Below are 16,287 nucleotides of genomic sequence, written 5' to 3'. Positions count from 1 at the left end.
AGGTTCAATAAGAATTTGTACACCGTTTGGGTTACTGTCAAATACAGCAAGGGCTGCAGTTCGAACATTCAATATAAAGTCATGTATTCCAGCATATTCTGTCCGCTAGACAATAAGTATTTTTGATAATATTGTTAATTTACCTAATAAAGAATGTTACGCGTTACTTTGTTACAACACACAACTACTGTATTTTTGTCCACCCTGTACCAATTGGAATCAACATGTGATACATTTTTGGAATCAGCTCAGCTAGAGTAATCCGAAAATTGAGACAAAATGGGGGTGTTCCATTTAAAAAAAATGACGGTGACGTCATTACTCGAAGGTTATTCACCCTGTATATTAGATTATTATTTTAAAATGCCATAAATTAACATCAAAAATCGACGTGTTTCAGGATTATTTCTATAAATGACCTGTTTAGCTAAAAATCAATTTGTTCCATACTTTACGGACACAGTGTATATTCACCGGTAGAAAAATGAATAAAACCAAAATAACTCTACCATCTGAAAAAAAAAAAATTATCTTTCACAGACTTCAAAAATAAAGAACCCGTACCGTTTGTGATTTATTCAGACATTGAAAGCATTTTGGAAAAATATGAGGATGTGAAACCTAGTAAGAAAATTCGAATATTTCAAAAACATATTCCATGTAGTGTAGCATTTTACTTATTGTGTACTTTCGACAATTCAAAATAAAAATTCGAATTATATACTGGTAACGATTGTATCAGCTGGTTCGTCAAACGTTTACAACAGCTAACTTTCGAATTAAATCCAGTATTTTCCAATGTGGTTCCAATGATTCCGCTATCACCTCAACAAAAACACGATTTCGATTCAGCCACTAACTGTCATATTTGTCTAAAACCATTCACAGAGGATCAGATCAAGGTTTAAGGACCATTGTCATATATCTGGAAAATTTCGTGGAGCAGCCCATTCCACCCCTTGCAACATTAACTATCAGAATGATAATATGATACCTGTTGTTTTTCATAATTTATCTGGTTACGATAGCCATTTCATTATTAGAGCTTTACCGAAAGAGGTTTCTGGTGGTGTCAGATTGTTACCAGTAAATAAAGAAAAATATATATCATTTAGTAAACAAATTGACAATACAAGTATAACATACCGATTCCTAGACTCTTTTCGTTTCATGGCAAGTAGTCTAGATAAAATTGAGTTGATATTTAAATCATTCAGAAAAGGTAATCACAAAAAGTTTCTGTAAAAATCAAGAGGAATTTAAACTTTTATCTAAGAAAGGTATATTTCCATATGATTATTTTGATAGTTGGGATAAAATGAACATTGACAAATTACCACCGATCGAATGCTTTTTCAATAAATTGAGAAAGTGTGGTGTAACAGAAGATGAGTATTCACACGCTGTTAAAGTATGGGATACTTTTGAAATTCAAAATTCACAACAATATATGGAGTTATATTTGAAAACAGATGTATTACTTTTGACTGACGTTTTTAAAAAATTTCGAAAAGTATGTATGAAAACATACGATTTGGAATGTTTGAAATATTACACTGCACCAGGTCTAGCTTATGCAAGTTGTTTAAACATTTCAAAGGTTACTTTGGAATTATTAGATGATGTAGATGAGCTAATGTTTATTGAAAGGGGTATAAGAGGAGGAATATCTCAATGTAGCAATAGATATGGTAAAGCTAATAATATTTACATGAAAAACGAGTTAACCCTGATCAACCCTCATCATATCTCATGTACTACGATGTTAATAACTTGTATGGTACAGCATTATCAGAATATATCAGAAATAATCAGAATTATCAGAATGGAAAAATAATACTGATTTCTATTCTGAAGATATATTTAATACACCTAATGATTCTGAATATGGTTACATATTAGAAGTTGACTTAGATTATCCTGTAGAACTTCAAAATGTTCATAAAGATCTTCCATTATGTCCTCAAAAAATGATTCCACCCTTATCATCATCAAAAAATCCAAAATTGTTAACAACACTTTTCGATAAAAAAAATTATGTTATCCATTATAGAAATTTGAAACAGGCAGTCAGTTTAGGTCTCAAAATCAGCAGAGTTCATGAAATTTTGAAATTTAAACAAATACCATGGTTAAAAACTTATATTGATTTGAATACGATGTTAAGACAAAACAGTAAAAATGAATTTGAGAAAATTTTTTATAAGGTAATGAACAATAGTATCTTTGGGAAAACAATAGAAAACTGTCGTAAATATAAAGATATTAAATTATGTACTAAGTGGGAGGATAGATACGGAGCAAAAAGTCACATATCAAAACCGAATTTTCATAGTTTGACCATTTTTGATGATGATATGGTAATCATTGAAATGAAAAGAGTCAATATAGAACTGAATAAACCCAATTATGTGGGTTTCAGTGTTTTGTAAATTTCAAAAATTATTTTATATGACTTTCATTATAATTATATCAAACCTAAATTCAATGAAAATGCGAAATTGTTGTATACAGATACTGATTCATTGATTTACCACTTTTTCACCGATGACATTTTTGCACATATCAAAGAGGACAATTCGGAATTCCATTGGTAAATAAAAAAGTTTTAGGTTTGATGAAAGACGAAAACAATGGAAGAATTATGAAAGAGTTCATTGGCTTAAAGTCGGAAATGTATGCGATGAAAGTAGAACATGGAGAGAATGACGGGGAAAATTTGATAATTAAAATAGATAAAGGTGTCACCAGAGCCTCTCTCGAAACAATAAATTTTCAAAATTACTACGATTGTCTATTCGGAAATGAACATTTTGAAGTAACGGAAAATCTGATTCGTAGTAAAAAACATGAGGTATATACAATAAATCAAAGAAAAGTTGCATTAACTCCTTTCGATGACGAACGAATTGTAAATTATTTATCAAGTGATACATTGCCTTGGGGTTTCAAAATTTAATCCACACTTGTAATATTCATTTTTACAACTGATTAACTTACAACTTATATTTTAACACAATGGAAAAAACGTTTCTATCTTGAGTTCTTTTTCCGATTGATTTGTGATTTTACAGAGCAATATGGAAAATCACAATGGAAACGAACTTCCTCAAGTCAATGGTCCTTCAAAGTATCGGTGTAATGACAGGAGATGTTTGAGAGTTTATGAAAGTTTTTCATCAGAATATAACTTTTGCCCACCCTGTCATCAACGTCGGGATTCTGGGTCCTATAGACAAAGAATAAGGAACGAGAGGGATTCGAGAAGTCAGTTGAGGAGACAACAACTGACAGCATAACCATCATAACCGCTTCAACTGTTCATTATTCATTCAACAACCACATGAGGAATTTAATTTTTTGACCTCCAACATTGCACACTTTCTGTTTCAGTGAAAATCAAAAGATGAATTTTAGCGATTTATTCGAGGACACTTTATTGAAAGCATGTGAAGATATGGAAAAAACTTTACTACAACTCTGTAAAGAGAAAAAAGAAAAAAAATATAAACCTTAAAACGAAAGAATCCATTAAAAACGTATTATTTTGCAAACTTTGTGATACTCCAAAAGACAATAAGGAAGTATCGAAAAGAAGTACAAGACAGTATTGTGAAAATTGCAAAAAGAAAACCGTTTTTGAATTATAATCACCGAAGCATCTGAGAATTGATAAACGTTATGCAGACAATCGTGGAGTCATTCGTAAGTAACCAATAGCATCATTAACATCATTATGCCTGTACCAGTGAAATATAAGTGTACTAAATGTGGGGGAGAAACAAATTATCCGAATATATTATGTTTAGAATGTATAGTTGAACAGATTTCACGTGACGTATATGGTATAAAACATCCCTAATACAACTGTTACGTGTAGTAGTAATCGAGTTGCTTTCAAAGAAACACACACACACGCACAACGATAAAAATATGTATTTGTTGTACACTATTCTTCTACTTTCACAAATTTGCAACATCCTAACTTCAAAAGTTATTTATATCAATACACCATACAAGTTGGAAAAATGGTAGCTTTTTATTAATGGAAGTACATCTAGATACGATTATTTTGAATGAATATCCAGCTTTCTACTCTGAAAAATCAATACCGTTATGTAAGATAAACGAACAATATTCCTCAAACATTTTTGTAATTATTCTTCCATTTTTTCAGATTCTACGGTAACATGTAAGGACAAAGGAAAAAAGTATAGGTGCGGATACGTTATTGGATCACACGAAAACTTTCATCCCATTGTTCCATTCAAAAGCCGATTAATGTGCGGACATCATAGCATTGAACAATTTCATAAACCATCCATAACTTACAGAGGTTTCTGGTGGACAACTGTAAAAGATTTTTATGAATATGCAAATATTAATCTCAAAAAATATTTAGCTCTACCAGAAATTTGTTATGTATACTTATTGTCGTCTAAAAAAGATGAATTTTTTAAAATAACCCATATATTGTGAATACCTACTAATTAATAAACGTTAATAAATTACGTATTTCCTTTTTCACAATATTCATGTTCAATCATACATATGACCCTTAAGGTCAGCTAATCTGGTTAATTATCAGTGAAAACCAAATATTCCAACGAAATGCAACAAAGTATTCGAATTTAATTATACATGTGACCTTAATGTCAGTTAATCTGGTTTTCTATCAGTAAAATAACAAATATTTCAACAAAATGCAACGAAAATATCCTAATTAAGTGCAACAAAGTATTCATGTTTACTTATACATATGACCTTAAGGTCAGCTAATCTGGTTTTTTATCAGTAAAATAGCAAATATTTCAACGAAATGCAACGAAAATATCCTAATTAAGTGCAACAAAGTATTCATGTTTACTTATACATATGACCTTAAGGTCAGCTAATCTGGTTTTTTATCAGTAAAATAGCAAATATTTCAACGAAATGCAACGAAAATATCCTAATTAAGTGCAACAAAGTATTCATGTTTACTTATACATATGACCTTAAGGTCAGCTAATCTGGTTTATTATCAGGCAAACAACAAGTATTCCAACGAAATGCAACGAAAATATCCTAATTAACTGCAACAAAGTTGTCTCAAGGTCAACTGGCGCACCGACAAAGTCATCGAATAAAACACATTGGCGTACGCCTGGGTACATGCTTTAACGAAAAGGGGTCGCCTGATGAGGGTTTCCGAACTGGGGTTGCCCGAAAAGGGTTGGCCGAAGAGGGTTGGCCGAAGACGATTCACTGAGCCAAAAGGTCTCTAATACGACACGGCTAATCTACACCAGCCGAGGCCTCTTCTTACAACACCCTCTGGTCATTGACCATCTCTTACAACCCTCTGGTCATTGACGATCTACAAGAACAAGGGTTGCTCAAGAACACATTGTCAACATCATTGTTCTTCGCCAACAAGGCCTTTTTGACACACTTCTTCATCCCAAACAACCGCACCCCTTACGCTATCGATGGACAGCTCGATGACATGGTTACCATTGTATCTAGAACCACGTTAGCTATACTACTTATTTTATTAGTACGATTGGAAACGCTTGTACAAGCGAGTTAACACATTCGAATACGAGACTCGAGTCAGTTGGACTCGGGTTAGCGAGTACGAATCGATGCTTCCTAACTCGAGTACCGGAATCGAATCTGGCGTACTCGAATCAAAATAAATTGGTATTCGAGTAGGCGAGTTCTAAAGCAGGAATCGAGTCTGACTTGAATAAAACCGCTAACACATCGGCACATCACTAACTTTTTCCCTACATTTTTTCAGCTATCAAATTCAAACAATCGAAATGCAAGAAAGTTTTGCAACTCTTGCCAAAATCACCATAAGTTAAGCTATCATTTGAAAAAATATATTTTGTTATTTCAAGATAAGGTAATCAGAAACTGTTTTTTTCATTTTTATACCCGCGTAAGTCTCAAAGCACGTATCTAGTTGGTTACTGAGCAATGAAACTACTATAAAGAACTAGTTTGGCATACTAATTTACTGAGCTTCCTCTTCCTCTTGAAGGTGTCGAGGTGGTAAAATAGCAGTTTGGTGTTGTGAAAAATTTTCAGTAATGTAGTGAAATGTTTGAATATGATTGTTTTCATTCTATGATACTCCCAAATTTTCGAACGATTCTGCTGCATTGCGAATGGGTTCAATATACTCCTATTTTTGTAATCTTATGGTTGGTATTTGTGCTCAGGGTTGGTTCTGGTAATCAGGTACTCTAATGACACAGGAGGGGGTTGTACAAGCATATATAAGATATTCCAGGAACATGGACCCAGTTGTAAAAGTGTTTTGATTGTGTTCAACTGATAGTGTCAGTGTTCTTACCACTACTATTATATTCCTACGATTCGTTAGTTGGAATCATGGCAGAAGTAATCATCAAGGTGATTAAGTTTCCTTAGTGTGCTCTTATGAGAAGAACAACAGCCTCATCATGCTGTTGTTCATCACAATCATCATGGATTGTGAAATTTTGATTCGTTTTCCACCAGCGCAGTAACTGGACTTACATAAAATTTATATATTTGCATGTAAAATTGTTCGACTATGAAAAAATAAAGTATTTCAAAGAAAGAAAAAGTGTTGTTCGAAATTTATGTTTTTACTGAATCAAAAACGTATACTAGTTTGCTTTCGACACATGCTAACAACTTTAATTTTTTGTAATTTTGAAATGTTTCAAAGCTTACGTATTGTTCGAGAAGAGCAATGGACTGTATTTGTTTAGGTACAAGTCGCTTCAAGAGGAAGAATTCCACTTACCTTTTTGGTATTGCTGTGGCACACATACGCGCGTTTTTTCTGGTTGGTTTCTACCGATCGGATTCTTGAATTGTACTGATCCCCTTTTGCTTAGAATCCTCGCGTTTCGTCGAATTGGCACCAAAATACAGTGGCGTTACGACCTCTTGGAGATTAGGGGAACGCGAGGGATTATATTAATAACAGCGGATGAGGTTGCTACTAGTGAGTTGTGTATACAATACGTAACATACCGACCACCAAAAAATGAATGTTTTTTATAGACTACTTGTGAAAAAGTAAAAGAAAAATTATTATATATTCATAAATATAGTGAGAAAAGTTTAATCAAAATCAAAAATTTACCAACAAAAAAAATAAAAATTGGCTGAGAAGGGTTTAAAACTTTGGTAAAGGACACACCTTGCTCACAGGTCTTTTCAGGATTGTCCCTTGAGAATTTCTTACTGATACTACTCTCGTAATACCGTCAGCACCCGGGTGCAATTGCGTAATGCGACCGCGAGTCCATTTCATGGGAGGATTATGATCCTCTTTCAAGAGAACTATTGTACCGAGTTCTATTGGGGTAGATGGCTCAAGCCATTTACTACGTTGCAGAAGAGTATGCAAATATTCCTTGTGCCATCTCTTCCAAAAATCTTGCTGAAGACGTTGCACCATTTGCCATCTTGAAAGACGCCCCAAATGAATATTACCAAGATTGGGTTCTGGTACTGAATTGAGAGGTGCTAATGTTAAAAAATGCCCTGGAGTAAGGACTGAATCATCGTTGGGATCAGAACTAAGACTGCAGAGGGGTCTCGAGTTCAACAAGGCTTCCACTTGCGTGACGACCGTAGACAACTCCTCAAACGTGAGAGTCTGATCTCCAATAACTCTGAAGAGGTGCGTTTTAAAGGATTTCACCCCAGCCTCCCATAGACCACCGAAATTGGGAGAGGAAGGGGGGTTGAAATGAAACCATATTCCTTCTTGGCCGGAAACTTGTTGCATGATTTCAGATAATTGCCTTGCAGCTCCCTTAAAATTTGTTCCACAATCTGAGTAAATGTCCGAACAGAGTCCTCGCCGAGATACGAAACGTCGTAAAGCTCCGAGGAAGGCATCAGAGGAAAGATCTGAGGTAAGCTCTAAGTGAAGAGCCTTTGTTGACATGCAACAAAAAATGCAAATGTAAGATTTGGTTACCTTTGCACCACGCATCCTAGTAGAAGTAGTTCGAAACGGGCCACAGAAGTCTATTCCAACATGAGAAAAGGGTTTCAGTTCGGATATTCGGCATTTAGGAAGATTACCCATTGGTTGTTGAACCGGTTTCGGGTTGAGACGGAAGCATTTATAACATTTTGAGATAATTCTTCGAATAGTCTTACGTGGGGATATAATCCAGTAGCGTTGAGACAAAATAAAATGCAAGGTCTGAAGGCCGGGATGGCAGTACTTAGAGTGCGTATACTTTATCACTAAAGTTGTGAAAATATGAGTACTGGGTAAAAGAATAGGGTGTTTCTGCTCATGCGTTATATCTGAATATTTTAGGCGCCCACCTACTCTTAGAATTCCTTTATCATCAATAAAGGGACTGAGTTTTCGAAAGGGTTTCGGTAAAGGTCTTTTCCGGTGGATTAAGGCTAATTCGGAGGAGAATGCTTGTTGCTGAGTGACTTTTATTAGAAGCTGAAGAGCGAATTCCATTTCCAAAAAAGAGATATGAGATGAATTGAGGGCAGATAGGTCTGCAGCAAATCGAGTCTGTTTTGTTCGAAAGTAAATGAAACGTAATACATAGCAAATAATGCGTTGAATCTTGGTGAGCGAAGAAAAATGTGATATTAAACCGTTAATGACATTTTCGTCTACAACTGAGATCAAAACAGATTTTCGTTGTTCTTCACATATATTAGATAATTCACCAGGTTGGACTGAACTTTCGGGCCACTTGTGGCGAGGAAGTGAGAGCCAAGATGGCCCCGACCACCATAAGGAATTGGTTACCAGTTCCACGGGGGACAATCCTCTGGAACCGGGATCGGCAGGATTTTCCGTTGTAGACACGTGCGCCCAGAGAGAAGGGGGAACCTTTTCTTGTATTTGGGTAATTCTATTTGCGACAAAAGTTGTCCATTTGTGGGGAGAACTGCGTAACCATGCAAGGACAACCATAGAGTCAGTATAAGCATTAATTGAGGAGATTTTAAATATTTCACCATATGTTTTTAAAGTGAAATCCAGCAATTGGGAGAGAAGCAAGGCTGCGCAAAGTTCTAAGCGTGGTATAGATATCACCTTGAGTGGAGCAACCCTAGATTTAGCAATGAGGAGTCGAGTTTTAAAGGTATCATTCGAGAAGGTTCTAAGGTAAACCACAGCACAATAAGCCTTTTGAGAACTATCGCAGAAACCTATGATTTCTTGAGACAATGAATTTTGGGGTAGTATTCTACGAGGTATTTGAATAGAAGAAATTTGTGAAAGTTCATCTTTAAATTGATTCCACTGTGCCACGATGGATTCAGGAAGGGGATCGTCCCAATCTACACCAGAAGCCCATAAGATTTGCAAAATAACTTTTATAGACAATGTGACAGGAGTGAGGAAACCTAAAGGGTCATAAACTCTGGCTGAGTTTGAAAGAATCGTTCTTTTTGAGCAAGGTTTGTCAAGGGGTTCAACTTGGTATGAAAAGGAATCAAGCGTGGGATTCCATTGCAGACCTAAGATCTTAAATGTTGTATCCTTTTTCAGATCTAAGTGTAGAGCATCAAATTTCAACAATTCTGGAGCTAAGTGGGAAAGCAACTGTGGTGAATTACTGGCCCACTTACGAATTTCAAACCCAGATTCACCTAATATGTGAATTAAATCAGCTTGTAGATTCAACGCTTCAGAGACAGATGAGCTGCCAGTGACGATATCGTCAACAAAGACATCCGTTTTTAGAACTTCACAGGCCTTTGGATATTTAGATTGATATTGATTGGCAATTTCGTGGATTGTGCGAATGGCTAGGAACGGTGAACTTGAAACGCCAAAAATGACGGAATTGAGTCGGTAATCTTTGATATTTTCATCAGGAGAAAATCTCCACAAAATTCTTTGAAAATCTCTATGGGATTCTTTCATCAGAATTTGCAAAAACATGTGCTTGAGATCGGCTGTAAAGCAAACAGCGTGAGTACGGAATCGTGACAAGAGGACACAAATGTCGGGCTGGAGCTTAGGTCCAGTTAATAACGTATCGTTTAAGGACAAGTTATTAGAGCAACGGGATGAGGCATCAAAGACAACTCGAAGTTTGGTGGTAGTGCTCTCAGGCTTCAGAACGCAGTGATGGGGTATGTAATAATGAGAAGGGGAAGGAGTGATATCGGAAATGAGTTCCATGTGATTGAGAGATAGATATTCGCGCATAAAATCAGAATATTGGGAATAAGTATTAGGGTCATTGCGTAGTCTACGTTCAAGTGAGAGAAAACGCTTCAACGCAATATCTCTGGAGTTAGGGAAAGTTGGCTGTACAATTTTAAATGGAAGAGCAACGCAAAAGCGACCAGAACTATCACGAGATACCGAGGATTTATAGAGCTCCTCTGCCTCCATATCTTCTTTTGTGAAAGAGGGTGCAGCAGGAACTTGTTCCAGTTCCCATAATGATTTAACCGAGTTTTCTAAGGAAGAGTCTATAAAGGTTGAAATTGAGATTACTGGGGAGGAAGAAGATACACCGAGTTTTTCCATAATAATCCATCCGAAAATGGTATCTAGGGCGACTGGTTTATCAGTATTTACGACGTGAGAAGAACCTTTCAGTATGTGAGCAAATATATCAGCTCCGAGCAACATATCTATAGGTTGTGAAACATTGAACGTTGGATCAGCTAATTCAAATTTAGATAAATCGGGAAAATCATTTCTATCAATGGTTTGTGAAGGAATATTAGAGCAGATTGAAGGTAACACAACAAAATCAAGATTAAATAAGGATTGAGATTTATTACATGGTTTTATAGTACATGATACCCCTTGGGAAGCGTGAGTCGTTGTTCGTCCAACTCCTCGTATTTCTAGAGACAATTTGTGACGAGCTAGACCAAGTTTTGTGCTACATTTACTCGTAATAAAATGACTTTGGCTTGCGCTATCCAGGAGAACGCGAACCCTTTTATATTGACCTCGACTATCAGCTACATCTACGATGGCAGTGGACAAAAGAATGGTTCCTGGATTGCTAGTGGGTACGCTAGCCGTTAGAGTTTGAGACGACCTTTCATTTGAGCTTCCAGTAGAGATATTTGAATTTTGAGCAGAGTCATTGGAGTTTGAGTTAGTTTGAGAAGTCGTACTAGCGGTTTGAGATTCTTGTTTACTAGGCAAATGGAGAAGAGTGTGGTGTCTCCTTGGAGACGGGCAGAGGCGGCAAAAACCTTTAGATGTACAATTAGGAGACGAGTGTTTAGAACCTAAGCAATTTGAGCACCATTTATTTGTTTTTATTAAATTGTAACGTTCCTCTGGCGTTTTAGAGAGAAATTGTTGACAATTGTAAATTAAATGATCTTGATGACACATCTGACAGTTTTGTTTTTTATTAGAATTCACAAAAAATGAAGAACTGGATCGTTGTTTTGGAAGAGAAAATTTATTAGAAGTTTTCAGTTTAGAAGATTCGGGAGCGGCGGAGTTGACTGTATCAATCGCTGAGCAAATTTTGTTCAAAAATGACTCGAGAGTTTGATAATACTGATTTGGTAATAAAGAAGAATTTTCCAACTCAAATTTTGTAGCGGTAGTGGAATCTAAACGATCAAGCATCATGTTAAAGAGGATAAAGTCCCAATGCTTAGTTGGAAAGTTCAAATTCTCCAAAACTGCAATATTTTCATTAAATGTATCAATGAGTTGTCGTAAAGAATGAGAGTCTTCTGGATTAGTAACCTTTTTTGTGTTCACTATGGCTCGCCAATGGGACGTTGCAATAATTCGAGGGTTTTGATATCTTTTTATAAGAGCATTATAAGCTACCATATAATTTTGAGCTGTCAGAGGTGTACATTTAACTAATGCCAGAGGAGCGCCGTTGAGGCAATTAATGAGGTAAGTAAATTTTTCAACATTAGTTATGGTATCATTTGCGTGGACAACAGAATTAAACATATCAATGAATGTTTGCCAAGACCTGGCATCACCGTCAAACTTAGGTAATTCCATTTTGGGGAGCCTCACATTAGAATGGTGATTTATTAGAGCTGGTACTGCTTGTTTATTCTCAAATAACTTCATGTATACCGCTTGTATGTGATAAAAATCGTTTTCAAATTCTGTTACGACACTGTTATGTGATTCAAAATCACCATTATCTTGAGCTGAGACCAAATTGACTATTGCGAGATGAAGTTTATCGAAATTATCGCGGATTGCATCGATATGTCTAAAGCGACATTTGAAATTGTCGTGAAGGTCAGAATCGGTGAGAGCAGCGTCCGCAACCTTTTTAAGTTCGGTAATTTTGATCACCTCTGTGCTTCGTTGGGCGATATAATTTTTTAGTTTTGCAGCACTTGCTGCCATTGTGTAGATGATTTAATGAAAACTATTAACAGCAGATAAATTTAGAGCGAGAAAATTTAGTGAGTGTAAGCGGTACGCACGAAATTACTGGAAAAACACTTAAATTGTAAATAAACAATGATTTTTGAATCAGCTGTTGCCTGGATGAATGCAAACGCACAACAATGAATTCGTGCTGCGTGACCACAATGCGCGTACGGTTCTAACCGCCGAGGTGCGAGAGTAGTACCAATTTTACGAATTATTATTTCTTTTATTAGTACCTGAGAAAAACTTTAATTTTGGCGGAGTAAAAAATGAGGGAGAGAGAAGCAACTTCACTAGTTATCAAACTAATCCGTTGAGAAGGATCAAAAAATGTTCGAGAAGAGCAATGGACTGTATTTGTTTAGGTACAAGTCGCTTCAAGAGGAAGAATTCCACTTACCTTTTTGGTATTGCTGTGGCACACATACGCGCGTTTTTTCTGGTTGGTTTCTACCGATCGGATTCTTGAATTGTACTGATCCCCTTTTGCTTAGAATCCTCGCGTTTCGTCGAATTGGCACCAAAATACAGTGGCGTTACGACCTCTTGGAGATTAGGGGAACGCGAGGGATTATATTAATAACAGCGGATGAGGTTGCTACTAGTGAGTTGTGTATACAATACGTAACACGTATTCAAAATCACTTCATTGTGAGATATTCACCTAACAGATTCTCAAAACGAAACACGTGTTTCGCCATACAATGGCTTCTTAGGGCGTGTGTAAATTCTTTACAGAATTTTGATTCGTCTTCCACCAGCGCAGTAACTGGACTTACATAAAATTTATATATTTGCATGTAAAATTGTTCGACTATGAAAAAATAAAATAATTCAAAGAAAGAAAAAGTGTTGTACGAACTTTATGTTTTTACCGAATCAGAAACGTATATTTTTTCGCTTTTAACACATGCTAACAACTTTGATTTTTTGTAAATTTCAAATGTTTCAAAGTTTATGTATTCAAAATCACTTCAGTGTGAGATATTCACCTAACAGATTCTCAAAACGAAACACATGTTTCGCCATAAGATGGCTTCTTAGGGCGTTTATAAATTCTTTACAGTATTTGAATTAAAAAAGTTTAAAAACACAGTTTCCGTGTCAAAGTTGTGTTGTGGGTATTAAACAGTTATTTATTCGGATTAGAAATGATCCACAGTTTCCGCTGTCAGTTGTTGACAGTTAATCTGTAGATTATCAGAAAGCTTTCGTGAGACTTCGTTTATAATGTGCGACCACAGTCTTCGTGGGATTGTCCCATTGCACAAACAATTACTCATACATCAATCTGATGCATCAAGTACTAGTTGAGAGAAGCTTTGGCTTTCTACTTCTTCATATTTATAAAAAAAAATATGAATCTCATCGATAAGCTATGGAGTTTTAAAATTATTGGATGCGTTCTCAAAATACGAAAAGAAGTTTAAGGATTGTTCAATTTTAAAAATGGTTAGATAAGTGCATTATGAATAAAAAAACAACTGTAAATTGTTATTGATTTTTTATATCGACAAATGAAATTAATCGGATATTTTTTTCTTATTCTATTCGTACAGTAGGAGATTTGAGCCGGTTCTAAGCCTCCCCCCACAACTATGACGTAATAATTGCTTTTTCTTGTTGTTGTTTAGTGAAGTCAAGGCAATGTGACCTTGAAGTGTCTGGTGATTTTTTTTTCATATGAGACTGTGTGTGTGTGTGGGAATGTACGGTACAGGGTTTCATCATGTGCTTGTCTATGTACAAACATACTTCGAAGATCCTCCAAGTAATGAATGTTCCATCAAGTTAGTAGTGGTGTGACAACACAGCAGCAACCGTTCATCGGTAAGAGAGCAAGATATTCACTCCACGACGTGTGGCTGAGTAATGCGTATTCATCGGTCTGCCCTCACCTCTCTCGATTTAGAGAAGGCTGTGACGTAACGCATCGCTCTACCCCAGCAGCAACCGTTCAACGGTAGGAGAGCTAGATGTGCACTCCAAGGCGGGTGGTTGAGTAATGCGTATCCATCGATGTGCTCTTACCTCCCTCGATGTGGTGATGGCAGTGACGTAAAGCATGACTCTACCCACACTCCCGATGGTGATGAGCAGGCGGCGAGGACTGTGCTATTCAAGAAGCGGGCGAGTATTGGTTATGTCAGTTTTCATCGAGTGAGTTAGTGAGAACATATCATAGAAAATGTATTCTTGTGAATGCGGTAAATCTTTTACTCGTAGTGACAACCTTCGTCGTCATCAGCTCCAGAGTTGCCAAGGAGGTCCATCAGTGAAACAAGTGAGATTAGATGACGCTGCAACACCTATGTACACATGTAATTGTTGTAATGTGACGATTCCATTGATTCAAGTGAATTCTCCCAATAGAAGTCTGCAACATAAGAATAATGCATGTGTACAATTCAGTGATGGTCTTGAAATTATAAATAGTGCTTTCAAGCGTTGGATTGCTACATACAGGGTGCAGATTTCCATTGTTTCCACCGATTACATGTTATTCTTTAACGAAATCAGGCAGAAAGTTATTGAATTATTGGAATCAGCTATCAGGGTTCTCAAAATCATCAAAGTGAATATGAAAGTATTTGGGAGTTATATTCTGCAAACGCAAGAACTGAAGGGAACCAAATCATTTAACTCTCAGAATAGAACAGTTGACCAATCTACTGATTTGAATTCCTTATTTGATGGATTTCGAAATGAAATTATCGCTTAAACAACAGAATTCCAGGAACGTGATTCAGGTAAGCATTTCTATCAAGTTATTGGATGTATCAGTAATTTTGATTTGTATTTGAGGTTGGACTTGTGAAAAAATCATGTTTCTGGAGGTGAACATCAATAAATACAGCCCGCTGAGTGGATGTTCATATTTGAAGCTACCTGAATATATAGAGCGTTGGAAGGCCGTGGTTAATGTCCGTAATGAAGATCAGCATTGTTTTGCATGGGCTATCACATCAGCACTACATGCTGCAATCGATAGAACGTCAGAAGTTTCATCATATCCACATTTCAATACTGTCATAGATGTAACAGATATGAATTTTCCGGTAAATTTGGAGGATATTGTGAAATTTGAGGACAAGAATGATATTTCAGTTAATGTGTACGGTTTAGAAAGTAAATTCGAAAGGGGTAAAATAGTGTATGAATTAATTGGACCATTACGTTACTCTCAGAGAAGACTTAGGAGACATGTCAATTTGTTACTTATCACAGATGATTTCGGTAATAGTCATTATTGTTGGATCAAAAATCTTTCAAGATAAGTTTCAAGCCAATTATCAGCTCATGAACATAAGAAATATTTTTGTGATGGATGTTTATTATATTTTTCCAATGAGCAATTACTATTGCGTTATAAGATAAATGATTGTAATCACTTGAGTACTACAACACCATCAACCAATTTCAAAGTCAAAGTCAAAGATAAAGTGGATGTCATCCCACAAACTAATGAGAAATATATCTCTCTCACAAAACATCTCTATACACATTCCTATACGGATAAAGATGGTAGGGTGAAGAAAAATTATTTGAAAATGAGATTCATTGATAGTTTCAGATTCATGCCTAGTTCTTTGGAGAATTTAGGAGCCAATTTAACATCTGATCAGTGTATCGAGATGCGCAAACATTTCCCACAAATTGAAAATTTCAATTTAATGAGAAAGAAAGGTGTATTTCCCTATAATTTTGTTGATGACATCGACAAACTGAATCATCCAAGACTTCCAACCAAAAATCAATTTTATGATAAACTCAATTGTGAACATATATCAGATAATGATTATGGGAGAGCTCAACTTGTTTGGAATTTGTTCGAATGTCAGAATTTGGGTGAATATTCTGATTTATATTTAAAGTCAGATGTGTAACTATTATGTGACATTTTT

At 35.9% G+C, this 16,287-nt stretch overlaps 2 long non-coding RNA genes across 2 annotated transcripts in view; one reads left to right on the top strand and one right to left on the bottom strand.

Moving 5' to 3' along the window:
• The window catches only part of LOC141486146 (uncharacterized), a 216,556-nt gene that overhangs the window by 140,751 nt on the left and 59,518 nt on the right, over positions 1 to 16,287 (bottom strand). The gene's annotated exons all lie outside the window — the stretch shown is intronic.
• On the top strand, positions 3,566 to 4,431 carry LOC141486240 (uncharacterized). Its single transcript, XR_012467720.1, has 2 exons — positions 3,566 to 3,705; positions 4,178 to 4,431. It is a non-coding gene; the product is annotated as an uncharacterized lncRNA (long non-coding RNA).

This window comes from Leptinotarsa decemlineata, unplaced genomic scaffold (genome assembly GCF_025532065.1).
Source record: "Leptinotarsa decemlineata unplaced genomic scaffold, Ldec_3_MD MMD2_tig00026347_RagTag_RagTag, whole genome shotgun sequence".
NCBI lineage: Eukaryota > Metazoa > Arthropoda > Insecta > Coleoptera > Chrysomelidae > Leptinotarsa > Leptinotarsa decemlineata.
This window is presented reverse-complemented; position numbering and strand designations above follow the sequence as displayed.